The following is a 12,535-nucleotide window of genomic DNA, read 5'->3' as shown; positions in this document are numbered from 1 at the left end:
TACCCAAAGAAAGTAGGGTCCTGAGGCTACCTTGGGAGATTTTTCTCCCAGAACTAAGCTCCTTCCCTCCCAGTGAGAGGCACAGCGAGTACTGGGACCTGCTCCCCTACCCTCTGATTCCCCTGACTACCTCCCCACACCTCTATGGAGATCCCTTCCCTTTTCTTTCTTTTTGTCACTGCTGCTTCTCAGACAGTTCCCCACCCCTTCAGGGGTGCTAGGGAGAGGAGCTAATTGCCTCGCTATAAATATGAGCCAGAACAAGCTCCCAGAGTCCCAGCCCTGGCTTTCCTTTCTCAGTGCCTCTGTGGTGGGCAGGCAGCAGTAGAGAGGTGATGTCTATACAGCAGTCCACTGAGATGCTTTGTAGTATCTCCACCCCTTCTCCAGCTCTGCTGTACTCACCTTCATGCAATTAACAAGTAGAATAGGAAGAAATAAGTAACCAAGCACCAGGCACAGGTGTAGGCTCCAGGAACAGAGGGAGGTGAATCAGAGTCTGCCTCTGCTTTCAAGGAATTCACAGTCTAGACCGGAAGACACATCTGCAGCAGAGTCATGATAAGACTTGTGACCTGGGGAAGAGGGAGGAGCCCAGGTCTCCACGGTGTGAGAGTGGAAGGGTTCCCGGAGGAGGGGGTGCTCTGTGGCCACAGTGAGAGCTGGTGATGGCGAGGGCAGAAGGGCAGTATGGACAGAAAAAAAGGCCTCAGAGGCACAGAGACATGAAGAGGCCATTAGGGTGTAGGGCTGGCCCTGTGAGTCTGGCCCAGACACCCTGGGGGAAGGAAGGAGCAGGAGAAGTACAGCAGGACCCAAGAGTCCTTGAGCCGGTGTCCTGTGGTCACTGGGGACCACAGGAGACTTTCAGCTGCGGTGTGGTCTGAGCAGATGCTGTTTACAGAAGGTCACTCCAGAGAGAGGCTGTGCTGCCCTCCCTCTGGCCACTTAGCCTCATTATCTCAAAAAGGCCTGCTTCTTGGGGGCTGGAGCTCAGAAGGAGGTGAGGGCAGCAGCGGGCAGGGAATCACAATGAGGACGCAATTAACATCTCACAAACAGAACAGAAATGCAAACACCTCCGAAGAGCAGAATTATGCGCAAGGGGGAGGGAGGAACAAAAATCTTCCCCTAATAGCTCTCTGACTTTCATTAGTTCTGACAGTGAAGGCTGCGCGGCTGTGTGTTCCATGGCAACCGTTTCCAGGAAGAGCTGCGCCAAGGAGCACAGGTTCTGAAGACTTTCAATCAGTCTGAGCTCAGCCAGACAAAACGTCTTGTAGCTGGCTTCACAGCTTCTGAGGGCACTGGAGGGAGAGGGGATGACGTGGGCAAACATTCCCGAGGTTATGGTGGAGAATCTGATCTGAGGAGGATCGAGAAGGATGCCTCCTGAGCTGCATCATAGAAGAGGGGCTCGAGGCCAGAGGTCCCTGCCTGGCGGCCAGGCTTGGGGGTCCAGGAGAGGAAGGAGGCAGAGAAAGCAAAGCTGCACACAAGGAACTCCTCTCCATCCCCCTGAGAGGTGCTCAGGTAGCACTCCATTGTGAGTCCTCCACAGCACTAGTAGAGAGCACATTGAGGCTGGGAGCTCTTCCTGAATTTGAATGGCAGACAGTCCAGGACTGGCTGAGCCACCATGAATGGCTTGCATCACCTGCCTGGGGTTCAGTGACTTGTGCATCACATGTGCCTCTGAGTGCTCTTGGGGGAAAGATGAACTGGGCCCTGGAAAATGCCTCACTGCAGAACAGACACACTTCAGGGGCTGACCCTGCACCTTCTTGCCCCATTCATCTGTCCAGTAGGTGAAGTGAAAGAGGTGCGTTAGCTCCCACCTGGGACCCCTGTAATAGTTCTAACTGCTCTCTGCTCCTTCCTTTTGCCCTTCTCTTCCAACCTTGCTCCTTTGCTCGCCCATCTTCCTGTCTTGGTTTTTGACTACAGTACATGGATGATGAGGGTATAGGGGAAAGCAAATGATTTTGCACTGGGCCCCAGGGAATCTGAAAAGTGAGCTATATTTTGCTACAGTTAGGGCTCTGACCCTGGCCAGACAAAATGTCCAGGGTTGGAGGCAGTGGAAACACACATGAGGTTGGGTGGCTACGACATGACAACTTACAGAGAACAAGAAGCCTCAAAGCTCTGCTCTTCATCACAACAGGTAAGTGTCAAGGGCCTGCTATGTTCTGACGCTGTGCCCAGGGCGTTTGGTACAGACAAGAATCAAGGATGCCTGCTCTCAGGGAGTATGCCTGTGAGCAGAGGAGACCGACCAGATCTATACACTATTCCAAGGGAGAGGTGAAATAGCAGTGATGACAGCTTGGACAGAAGACGAACAGAGTGCAGGGAAAGGGCTAGAAGTATCTGAGTGAGCATCCTGTGATCTTAAACACTGAGAAGGCAGCCTATGAGCAAAGGGTGGAAGGAGATAGTGTCCAGAGAAAGAGTATTCTGGGTGGAGGAGTAGGTAATGCAAGGGCCTGGAAGGGGCAGGGCTGGCATGGCCAAGGAATAGCAAGGCCAGGGGAACTGGAGAGGAGCAGGAGACAGGCAATCAGAGATTAGGCAACCACTAATGGTAGTGGGGGCTTGATTGGAGGGTCTGCTGTCACCTCCATGTGGTGCCATAGGTACTTCCAAGTGTTGGGAGGGGCTGATGATGGTCAGCTCTGTACTTTCCATCTTTTTTTCCTGCAGACCTCCAAGGCATGTTTTAAATGTTTCATGTGTTAGGGTTCAATATAAGATATGTAAACAAAGGCTTTTGCAACTTAAAATGTATATGAAGCCCACAAATCCAGGCTTATACTAATGGGGAAACTCAGCCTCAACAGGGGTGAATGACTTGTTTAAGATAGCACAGTTCACTTAGTGGAAGAAATGGAACTCAAACCTAGGACACCGGAGAGGACTGTTCATGACATCTGCGTCAGAACCAGGGGAAGTCTTGGGAGTTGACATCAGGCCTTTGATTCAGTCTATCTGGGCCCCTAGTTGGCTAGATCTCTATGGACTCCAGAGCTCACTCAAATCTATGAAATTCTGTTATGCTTCTACCTTCTCCATGTACATGCCTTTCTTCCTCCTTCCTCCCTCTGTCCCTCTCTTTCTTTCTCCTTCCTTCCTTCCTTCCTTCCTTCCTTCCTTCCACTTTCTCCCTCTGTCCCTCCCTTCCTTCCACTTTCTCCCTCTGTCCCTCCCTTTCTTTCTCCTTCCTTCATTCCTTCCTTCCTTCCTTCCTTCCTTTCTTCCTTCCTTCCTTCCTTCCTTCCACTTTCTCTACAAAGCTGCCCACTGATTACTGGATCCAGCAATGCATCTTTTGTGAAACTTTATAACACTTAGGGCTCCTGAGCCAGTGTTTGCTAATCTGTAATTGCTGATGCAAGTTATCTACTCATAGTGTTTGAGACAGGATGGAGTTTAATAATGTAAACTGAATCTTACAATAAGACCTGACACAGGAATTGTGGTCAATGAATGTTGTGGAATAAATAAATCATGATGGTCTTTGTGGAAACATGCATCCACAGGCTACCTAGCCCTATTAGTAAAGAGAAGGCACTAGAGCATAATAATCAGTGGTGTGAACTTTGCAATAAAGAAAACCCAGGCTCAAGTCATATTTCTTAATATAACACATCTGTTAAATGGCAACAATAAATAGATGAGGGGATTATTAGAATGAAATTATGTATAGTACTTAGTAGTATAGTACCTTGCTCTTGGGATGGAGCCCTACTGGGGGTACAGTGATTCTCATACTTGAGTGTGTAGCACAGTCCCCAAGAGGGCTTGTTAAATCATAGCTTGCCAGTGATCCTATAGGTCTGAGAAGGGCCTCGAGACTGCATTTCTAATGAGTTCCAAAGTGATGCTGATGTTGCTTGTTGGTAGATGAAATTTTTAAGAGCCAGCATCTTAGAGTAAGATGAGTTTTGTTGAAAGAGAAGGAATTGAAGACCATGTAGGGGCTGAACGTGCAGATGATCCAGGTGGAGAGATGCATTTGGAGCCATATCCAGGAGGCCTGTTCTCTAGCCCAGGGAGTCAGCTGACTTTGCACACCTGGGTGGCCAGCTGCTCTCCCTCTGGCTTAATCACAGGCACTGAGACTCACAGCCCACTGAAGAGGCAGCTGGCAAAGAAATCTTTCCCCTTTACTGTCTGCCCTAATCTCTGTTTCTTTTAACCAGATAGCTTCTGGCCTCCAGAGAGATTAAAACTGAATGAATTATAAAATGTTAGTGGAGGCAAGAAAGAAAACAGAAAACCAAATAAAGACAAAGCCAAAATCACCATTTTCAAGTTTGGAACTCTTCCTAAAATTTCTAAGAGATATTTATCATTCTGGGAACATGATGAATCCCCAATACTTGAAAATGGTTCCATGCAAATTATGAGACTCTTCATCTGCTACCCAATAAAGCCCATGGGCTTTGGCATTGTACTGCCTGGTATTCAGACTTTAAATGACTTAGTCTCAGCCTTCATGACCCAGTCATAAAATATCTAACTTTCCCTGCTCCATTGCTTGTTCAAAAGAGGCTTGTTCCTTAAAAGTTAATGTTTTGCAAGTTTGATTCTCAGAGTACTAGTGCTGACATGGTGGGATCTTTAAGGATGGACCCTATGAGAGATCTTTAGGTCATTGGTGGGGCTGTCCAAAGGGGCTAAAGTAGTTCTCCTGGGACCCTGGTTTGTTCTCCAGAAAGAATTGTTACAGAAGCCTGATCCTGATTCATTCCCAATTTATTTCTGGTTTCCTGTACTGAGTAGTGATAATTTGCTTCCATCACACTCCTCCCATTGCCATTTACCATGACATGATACTGCCAGAATAGCCCTCACTAGAACTAAGCTGATGCCAGCACCATGCCCGTGAACCTCCAAAGTGTGAGGTACACAAGCCTTTTAATTTATAAAGTTAGCTACGTCAGATATTTCATCACAGTGCCCCAACACTGATAGTACATCCCTGATATTTCTTGCATTTCTACTCTCAAATTACTTCTAGTTAGCTTATTCTTCTCCCTCTAGTGAGGTCCTAAAACATTTTCTCTACTTTTAGTGTTCCAGATCAGGAGTCAGAAACTATACATAGCCTGTGGGCTATATCTGGCATACTACCTGGTTTTGTAAATAAAGTTTTATTGGAACAGAAACACATCCACTTATTTTTGTCCTGTTTATGGCTGCCTATGCCCTACAATGACACAGTTGAATAGATACAACAGAGACTATATGCAAAGCCTAAAATATTCACATTGTGGTCCTTTACAGAAAGCTTGCTGACCCCTATTCAAAATCAGTGGTGACTCTTTCAATGAAACCTTCCTGGATCTCACAAAGTAACAACCCTCTCTTTCTCCTATTACCTCCCAGTTCTCTCCCTATGACGACATTATTTGTCATGATGACTTTACATGTGTACTTTCCCTCACTGAATCTGTACGTCTACGCAACTCTGTGAAATTCCAAAGTTTAGTTTCAGGGCCTACAAAGGTTATAGCAAGGGAACTGCCTTACACCCCCAAAAAGGAAAGTAACCTAAATGTGGAAAAGCAGAAAAAAAGGCCAAATAGACTATGGTGTAGCCCTATGTTGTATTGCTATGAACAAGTAAAATCAGTTCCTCAAGAATATATAATAGTCTCAGAGAAATTTTCCATCCCATAAAAGGATTTTAAAAGGCTAGTCAATATGATCCTATGCTTGTAAATAAGTAAATATGCAGAAATTGAATTAAAAACTAGAAGAAAATATACTAAATTTTTATTTCTCTCTTGGTAGAAGGTTATGGGTGACCTTCATTTTGCTATTTTATTAGTTTGTGTATTTTCATAATAAGGATACATTACTTTTAGAACCAAGGGGGAAAATTCAAATTATTAAAATACTGGCTCTATCCTGTCTTTGCCACATTCTGACACTATGGCCTTAAAAATTCATCTAGCCTCAATTTCCTTATCTTAAAATATGGATAAATATAGCTTCTTCATTGGGTGGTTTAATTGGATTTTAAAAACAGCCCAGTAAGCCCCAAAATGCCCTCTCTCAAGCAGCAGCTAGGCCTCCATGATGAGAAGGGGGATGTCTGGGAGCTCCTGCAAGACCAGTTGGCACCTGGACAGAGAAGTGGCAGTGTGCGAGGAGTAGAGCTCAGGCTGACTTGATGTTCAAGAGAGGGCACGCTTCCACTGGGCTCTGGCCTGGGAAGAAGCCTCACTCCTGCAGCTCCACTTGCATTTCTGCAGCAATCACAGTGGCTTTTTGCGTTTCATTTTCACCTTGATCTAGCTGTCCCCAGCCTGAGTGGTCAGGGCCTGCCCTTCCACACTTCTCACCTTCCCACCCTGTCCTGTTTTCTCACTACCTCTGGGGGTCCATGCTTGCCGTGTTCTTTTTCCTTAAGAGTCACACCTTCATCTCGCGACTGAGATTTTCTTTTATATTCTTAGCCAGAATCTTTCTCCTTGTTTCTCTAGTCTTGATTTGCTAGAAAATGCCTTTACTTGAGACGATAAGTAAAGACTTTCCACTACTATCTTTCCCTTCCTCCTCTTTCTTTATAAGCATCCTTATGGTTACTTTTTCCCCCTGATCATACATTTGAGTGAGGGGCAAGTGGTGAGTGGATGAGGGAGATCAGTTAAGAGACTGGGGAAGTAGTCTTAAGAGGTATCAGTGCAGATGAAGAGAAGTTGATAGATTGGGATAGAAATAAATAGACCCCATAAGAGTTATGCATGGGGAAGATGAAGTCCAGAAACAGGCTGTGATACATTCCAAGGTCAGGTATTGGGCAAGTGACAGGAAATCTGAATATACATTCTTGTAACTCCTGGGTATATCTCAAAACTTGGATGTATCACTTATCTGCCATACTGCTTCTCATCCTTCTGTGTTTTGGGCACTTCCCAGGGATGTGGAGATCTCTGGCCCATAGTACAGCATTAACAAGGAGTAGGCCCCCCTGGAGAAGTCAAAAGCATGACCACTAACTTTGGGACTTCTAAGAAGCATGTCACATCCATCTTCTTACTACACTTGGAGTTTTAGGGATTCTACTGAGAACTGGGCTTTGAAGGAGCATGTTTGGACCAGGAGCAATGGGGATAAAAGTCATCAATCAAATCCATCATAATCAGACACCTCAGAGACACTGCCTTTGGGTATGATCTTCAGACTCTCTAAGGGTAAGAATTCTTAATGCAAGAAAACATCTCTAGAACAAGGTGAGGTTCATGGATTATGCAGAGGATCAGCACAAGAGGAGACTCACATTTAATGACTATGTGCTGCCTTGATGTTTGGACTGTTGTAAGTTTAGACTGACTAGGGGCTTTGGTCTCTTTACTGACCTGTCTCCTATGTGGTGGGATATGGGAGGGAGTGGTCATAATCCTTCTGAGTAGCAGATAACCAAGCCCTAATGGAGCCAACTCATATCTCTATGCTGCACCCACCCCAAATCCACCTCAAATCTTTCCTGAAACCTGGCTTTTGCTTGCATGGATTCCCATTAGAACTGAATAAAAGGTGCTGGAAGCTGCAAGTCACCTCCCCAGAGTGCACTGCTTTATTCCTGTGACTAGTTTGAAGGCCACACTTATTTGTTCACCGGCTTAGCTTAGAGAAAGCTTGGGAATGCTCACTGAAGAATTTATGTCAATCGAGGTAGAAATTGCTTGGCACCATTTCTCAAAAGTCAAACTTCTTACAAAAAAAAATCTTATAAAAAGAACCCAAGGTATAAAAGTGTCACAAATAAGATCTATATTCCAGTAGTTCAGGCTGTAAATGCTGGTCAGCCATATACATACTGGGGGCCAAGCCTGGATTGAACTGGCCCAGATACTGTTAATTAAATTTCACCATTGTCACTGAAAAGAGCAGACGCTGAGTCCCAGAGAGACTAAATAATTTTATCTGAGATCAAACAGATGGTTTATCATTAGGTTGGACTTTAAGCCTAAACCATTTTTGCTCCGAAGCTTTTGCATTTTCTACTATCTTATTCCATTGTCCTCATACTTTCTTGCAAAGTGGTTGGCTGGCTCCTACTTGAATACTTAGTATGGTGGGAAACTCCTTGCTTACCCAGATGACCTGCGAATGAATAAATTAGATGAACATTATGCTTCAGTTTACACATCTGTACTTCTTTCTTTTTCTCCTCCGTTTCATTATCTCTTCTCATGTTACTGGACTTTTGATACTTTTTTACCTAGTCCTGAAGCAAAAGACCTTTTTGATGTCATTCAATATGGGATAAATTCTGTGCATCAGCTTGAAGACACTCATGCATCAGAAGGATCCCCATGCCAGGAACTGCCTCTCTCTTCCTGAATTAAACCAGTCAATGAGATCTGGTAATTTCCTCTTTCAAAAACAAATAATTTTAAAAAGTCTTAGATTAGCATTTCCCAATTTGTATGGGGTAAATATTCCCACTGTGGCTGATGTGAGAGTACCAAGGTGACATCATTAAAAACAGACTTGGGAGATGAGCAAAAGGAACCCTCCCCAGTCAGTTTCAATGCACAGCAACCTCCTTTTGACCTGGCTTTGGATGTCACAGCCGGAGCCCAGCTAATGGCTGTCATCCGCCATTTTGTTTCCTTCACACGCTTCATCTGTTGCTAAAAGCCTTGGGTAGTAATAATGCTTTCCTGCCATGCTGGGCCCTGCTTGGACTGCCCAGACTTAATTATGTGGAAAGCCAACCTCTGTTTCCCTGAGAGCCCACCAGACCAAGAGCCAACTCATGAATTTTAGGACTGTACGTAGAGACACATATAAACAGAAATACGTAGCTTTTATTCTTAAAACGTTAAGGGCGTACTATGGAGAAAGAGAGAAGATTGTCGCGTATAATCACCATTAGAATACTGCCAGGTCTCAGATAGAGGCCTCAGGAATGAATGATGGAACTTCAAGGCACTTTAGAGACAGTTGGTCCCTCTCTCTAACTTCACAAGAAGAAGTTGATGCCTAAAGAATCCTGGTGGCTTGCCTATTATTACAGAGCTATTTAGTATTAGACCTGGAATTGGAATCTGTCTCTTTTGATGTCTAGGTACAAGTTGTCCTGCTGCATAACAGGGTGTTGAAAGTTACAGGAAGTGTTCTAACCAGGGAGAGGTCAGAGTCACTCTTCCTCTTGCTAAGTTGGCCATTCATGCTCGCTTTCCTGTAATTCTCCTTCTCTACATCTCAAGAAACCCTTTAATCCAGGCATACCTAAGTGCTTGGGCTATTCCTTTCCTCTGTTCTTTCCTTCCCTGTCATTTTTCTGCCATTGTACATTGATTTGGCATCTGTCTGCAAGGTCCTCCAATTCATGGAGGGGACTAATGGGAAAATCTTGAGGAGATCAAGACCCTGCCCAACTGGGCCAGGATGCACATGGGCCCCGTGCGTCTCTCTTGTTCTTTTACTGATGCATACACTCGGTCTTCTTTTGAAACAGAGTTAGATTTAGTGGGCTGTAAAAGTAAGCAGTGCACATAGATTACTAAAGTAATGAAAGAATAGAGAAATATGTGAGATAAAAAGTGGAATGCCTGTAAAGAAACCCACCACCTGGACTAAGAATTAAGTGTTTATCCCTTGAAGAGATTAATTTCATTTATCAATCTATCAAAATCTTCCTATATAATATTGAATATTAAATATTCACATTCTATTAAAATTTGACCATGTTAATCATATTACTTTATAATCTAGAATTTTCAATTAGCAACAATATATGAATATCTTTCCTCATTATTCATTTAGAGATTACTTCATCCATAATGGTAGCTCATTTTTCTATTGTGCGATGTACCCAATTTATTTAATCAATCCTATTTTTGAGAACAATTTTAAGGACAATTGGGTTATTTCCATTTTTAAAATGATAAGCAGCATTTTGAATATTTATCCAATAACCTCCTTTGGATTTTCTTAGAAATAAAATAGTGAGTCCAATATCCGTATTTACAATTATTGTGCCGTATGTCTTCTAAAAGGGCTATTCCAATTTATATTTCTAACAGTCTCTAAAACTGCAAATTTCCACACTCCCATTAGCCAAGGGTATTATTGATCAAAATCCTTTGGACATCTGATGGCAAAACAAAAAAAAAAATATGTTTTAAAAGTTACTCTCCTTTAAATTTCAGTAGGGATGTGAATCTTTCCTTCTGTCTTTTGGTTATTTGTATTTCTTTTCTCAATTTCTTCTGAGTTCATACTTGCATATGCACGGGCCTCTGTATATGCACTAACTCTGTATATGAGTTCAGAGAGTAAGTGCTATCTGCCCCACTGTTTATCCTACCAAAGAAATCTTTATTAGTTTTCTACCATGTACTGGCTGTGGAGTTACATGGCATTAGATACAAAGAAATATAACACGAGTTTCCATTCTTACAGGTTTTTAAATTCTATTATGAGAAGCAGACCCATGCACCCATAGCCCAAGGGAAAAGAAGATGTGGCGAGCTACACTAATGGCCTGAGGGCAGCAGTGACTGTTTCAAAATGGTTCTGCCATGTCTTTGGGTTTTAAATTGGAAAGCTGGTAATGTTGCTTTAGTTCTCCTGGATTTGAGGTTTCATGTACAGGCTTGTCTCAGAGCTGAGACTTCATACTAAAGGGTCCTACCTTGACCAAGGAGTGCAGGCTGTTTTTTTATAGTCTTTCTGAGCTCCCGTTTCAAGTTCCCTAGAAATTTTCCAACTTAGTGACTCACATCTCCACCTGCAACCATTGCAAGGTCACTCCGTAGACCCTTAGAATTCTGCAGAACAAACAATGGGCACAATGATCAGAGAAGTTCCAACCAGCCTACAGTTCTACAACTCATCAAGCCAACTGTTACTGTGATAAGTACCATGGAAGATACCAAAGTAATTACAGGGGACACAATACCTGTCCTTGAGGTCCCTGGAGGCTGAGAGCCTTTGTGAAAATGTCTTGGCAGGGTACATAGTAGGATTTTAGCCAACTGGTGGAGATGTTCTCCATTCAATGATGACTGCTTCATACTTACCTGCATCAGTGGTTCACACTAAAATCACCTGGGGAGCTTTTAAAAGTGAGGCTACCGAAGCCCCACTGCAAGAAGTACTGATTCTCTCAGCATGAGGCCCAGGCAACAGTATCTTCTAAGAACTCTCCAGGGGACTATAATATGCAGCCAGCGCAGGGAGTCACTGGCCTGTACAGATCACAGGAGGAGTTTCACAGAGATGAGTGACTTAATTGCCAGGTGGTTCAGGACCATTGCCTGGGTTGGTCACAACACTGTATCTGCTCTTCCTCATTTTTCTGATTCTTAGAGGGTAAGAATCTTGACTGTAAATTTGAGATTTACAGCCTCAAATTTACAGTCTCTATGAGGCAGATCCTATCTACTTACAGTCATCATTCAGGAGGCCTATCCACTAGTTAAGTAAGTGGGTGGAACCTACACTCAAACTCCTTAAACTCAAAGCCAGGTTCTGTAACCCAGCACTTGTAGGACCACAAACAAAGTCTCTTCACCACTGTTTGTCCTGCAGAATTGTGGGTAGTTCTAGTGCTTGCTCAAGGATGTCGGTGGATTAACCAAATTTCTTGAAAACAAAGATGGTTGGTGCTAAGAAGTACTTGCCACCTGGGAGAAGGGTCTTTCAGACTCCAGCCAAGTAATTCTCCTTAGGATTCCCAATCCTGATTGTTCTGTTCTTGTCCTTCATCTCAACTTAACTTTTTGCATGCCCTCTGTTTATCTTTTACTTACTTACTTCTCTCTTTCTTTAAATGCAAAAATTGGACTGTAGGCAAAACCCTCGTTCATTCCAGCGGCCTAGTTGTGCAAGGTTCACCCTGGGCAGAGTGACCTGTAGAAATAACCCCTCAGGGGTCTTCTTTGCTTAGGGAAGCAACATAGAGTATAGGAAAGGGTGTAGGCCTTAGAATCATGGGAAATGGTTGAATTTTGAAATGGTTCTGCCATTTGCTGGTGGTCCGAACTTGCACGGGGCCCTTTGTATCTGAGCTCCTCTTTCCTCTATTATGGAAGGGAGATCATAATATTGACATTCTCCATAAGTTAGTGGAAAAGAACTCAATTCATGCCTAGTGTGTCACTTGGCACATCTCAAACACTCAATGAGCATGAAGGTTCTCCATGGAGTCTGTGGGCCCACATTATTTCCCATCCTAAATGCCTGTATTTCCTGAGAGGAGTCACGAGCATTTTTGTTACCTAAATATATGGGCAGAAATCTTAACACATTACTCTGGAATCCACAGAGGCAGCTGACTTTGGAAGAGAACGAAGAGAAAGAAGTTTCAAGGACAACATTCCAAGGCCTTCTGCTTGCCTTTGAGTCAAGCTGCCAGTGCCACAGGAATGAAAGTGTAAACTGAGGATTTATTTTAAGAATGTACTTCATTTGTGAAGTCCTAGTGCCCGGCTCATTGTGGGTCCTCCTTGGAAGGCAGACCACCAGAGATAAGGAACAAATCTGAAGGTCTAGACTTAACAGT

At 43.8% G+C, this 12,535-nt stretch overlaps 1 long non-coding RNA gene across 3 annotated transcripts in view; it reads right to left on the bottom strand.

Moving 5' to 3' along the window:
- LOC102029627 overlaps positions 1-10,780 on the bottom strand; it is a 53,619-nt gene extending 42,839 nt beyond the window's left edge. For all 3 annotated transcript variants that reach the window (XR_001230945.1, XR_001230946.1, XR_263790.2), the window contains exons 1-2: positions 10,664-10,780; positions 9,998-10,120 (exon numbers count right to left, since the gene is read on the bottom strand). This is a non-coding gene — a long non-coding RNA (uncharacterized LOC102029627). The remainder of the gene's footprint in view (positions 1-9,997; positions 10,121-10,663) is intronic.
- Between the last annotated feature and the right edge of the window lie 1,755 nt (positions 10,781-12,535).

The sequence above is a fragment of the Chinchilla lanigera genome, unplaced genomic scaffold (assembly GCF_000276665.1).
Source record: "Chinchilla lanigera isolate Chin_1 unplaced genomic scaffold, ChiLan1.0 scaffold00080, whole genome shotgun sequence".
Classification (NCBI taxonomy): Eukaryota; Metazoa; Chordata; class Mammalia; order Rodentia; family Chinchillidae; genus Chinchilla; species Chinchilla lanigera.
This window is presented reverse-complemented; position numbering and strand designations above follow the sequence as displayed.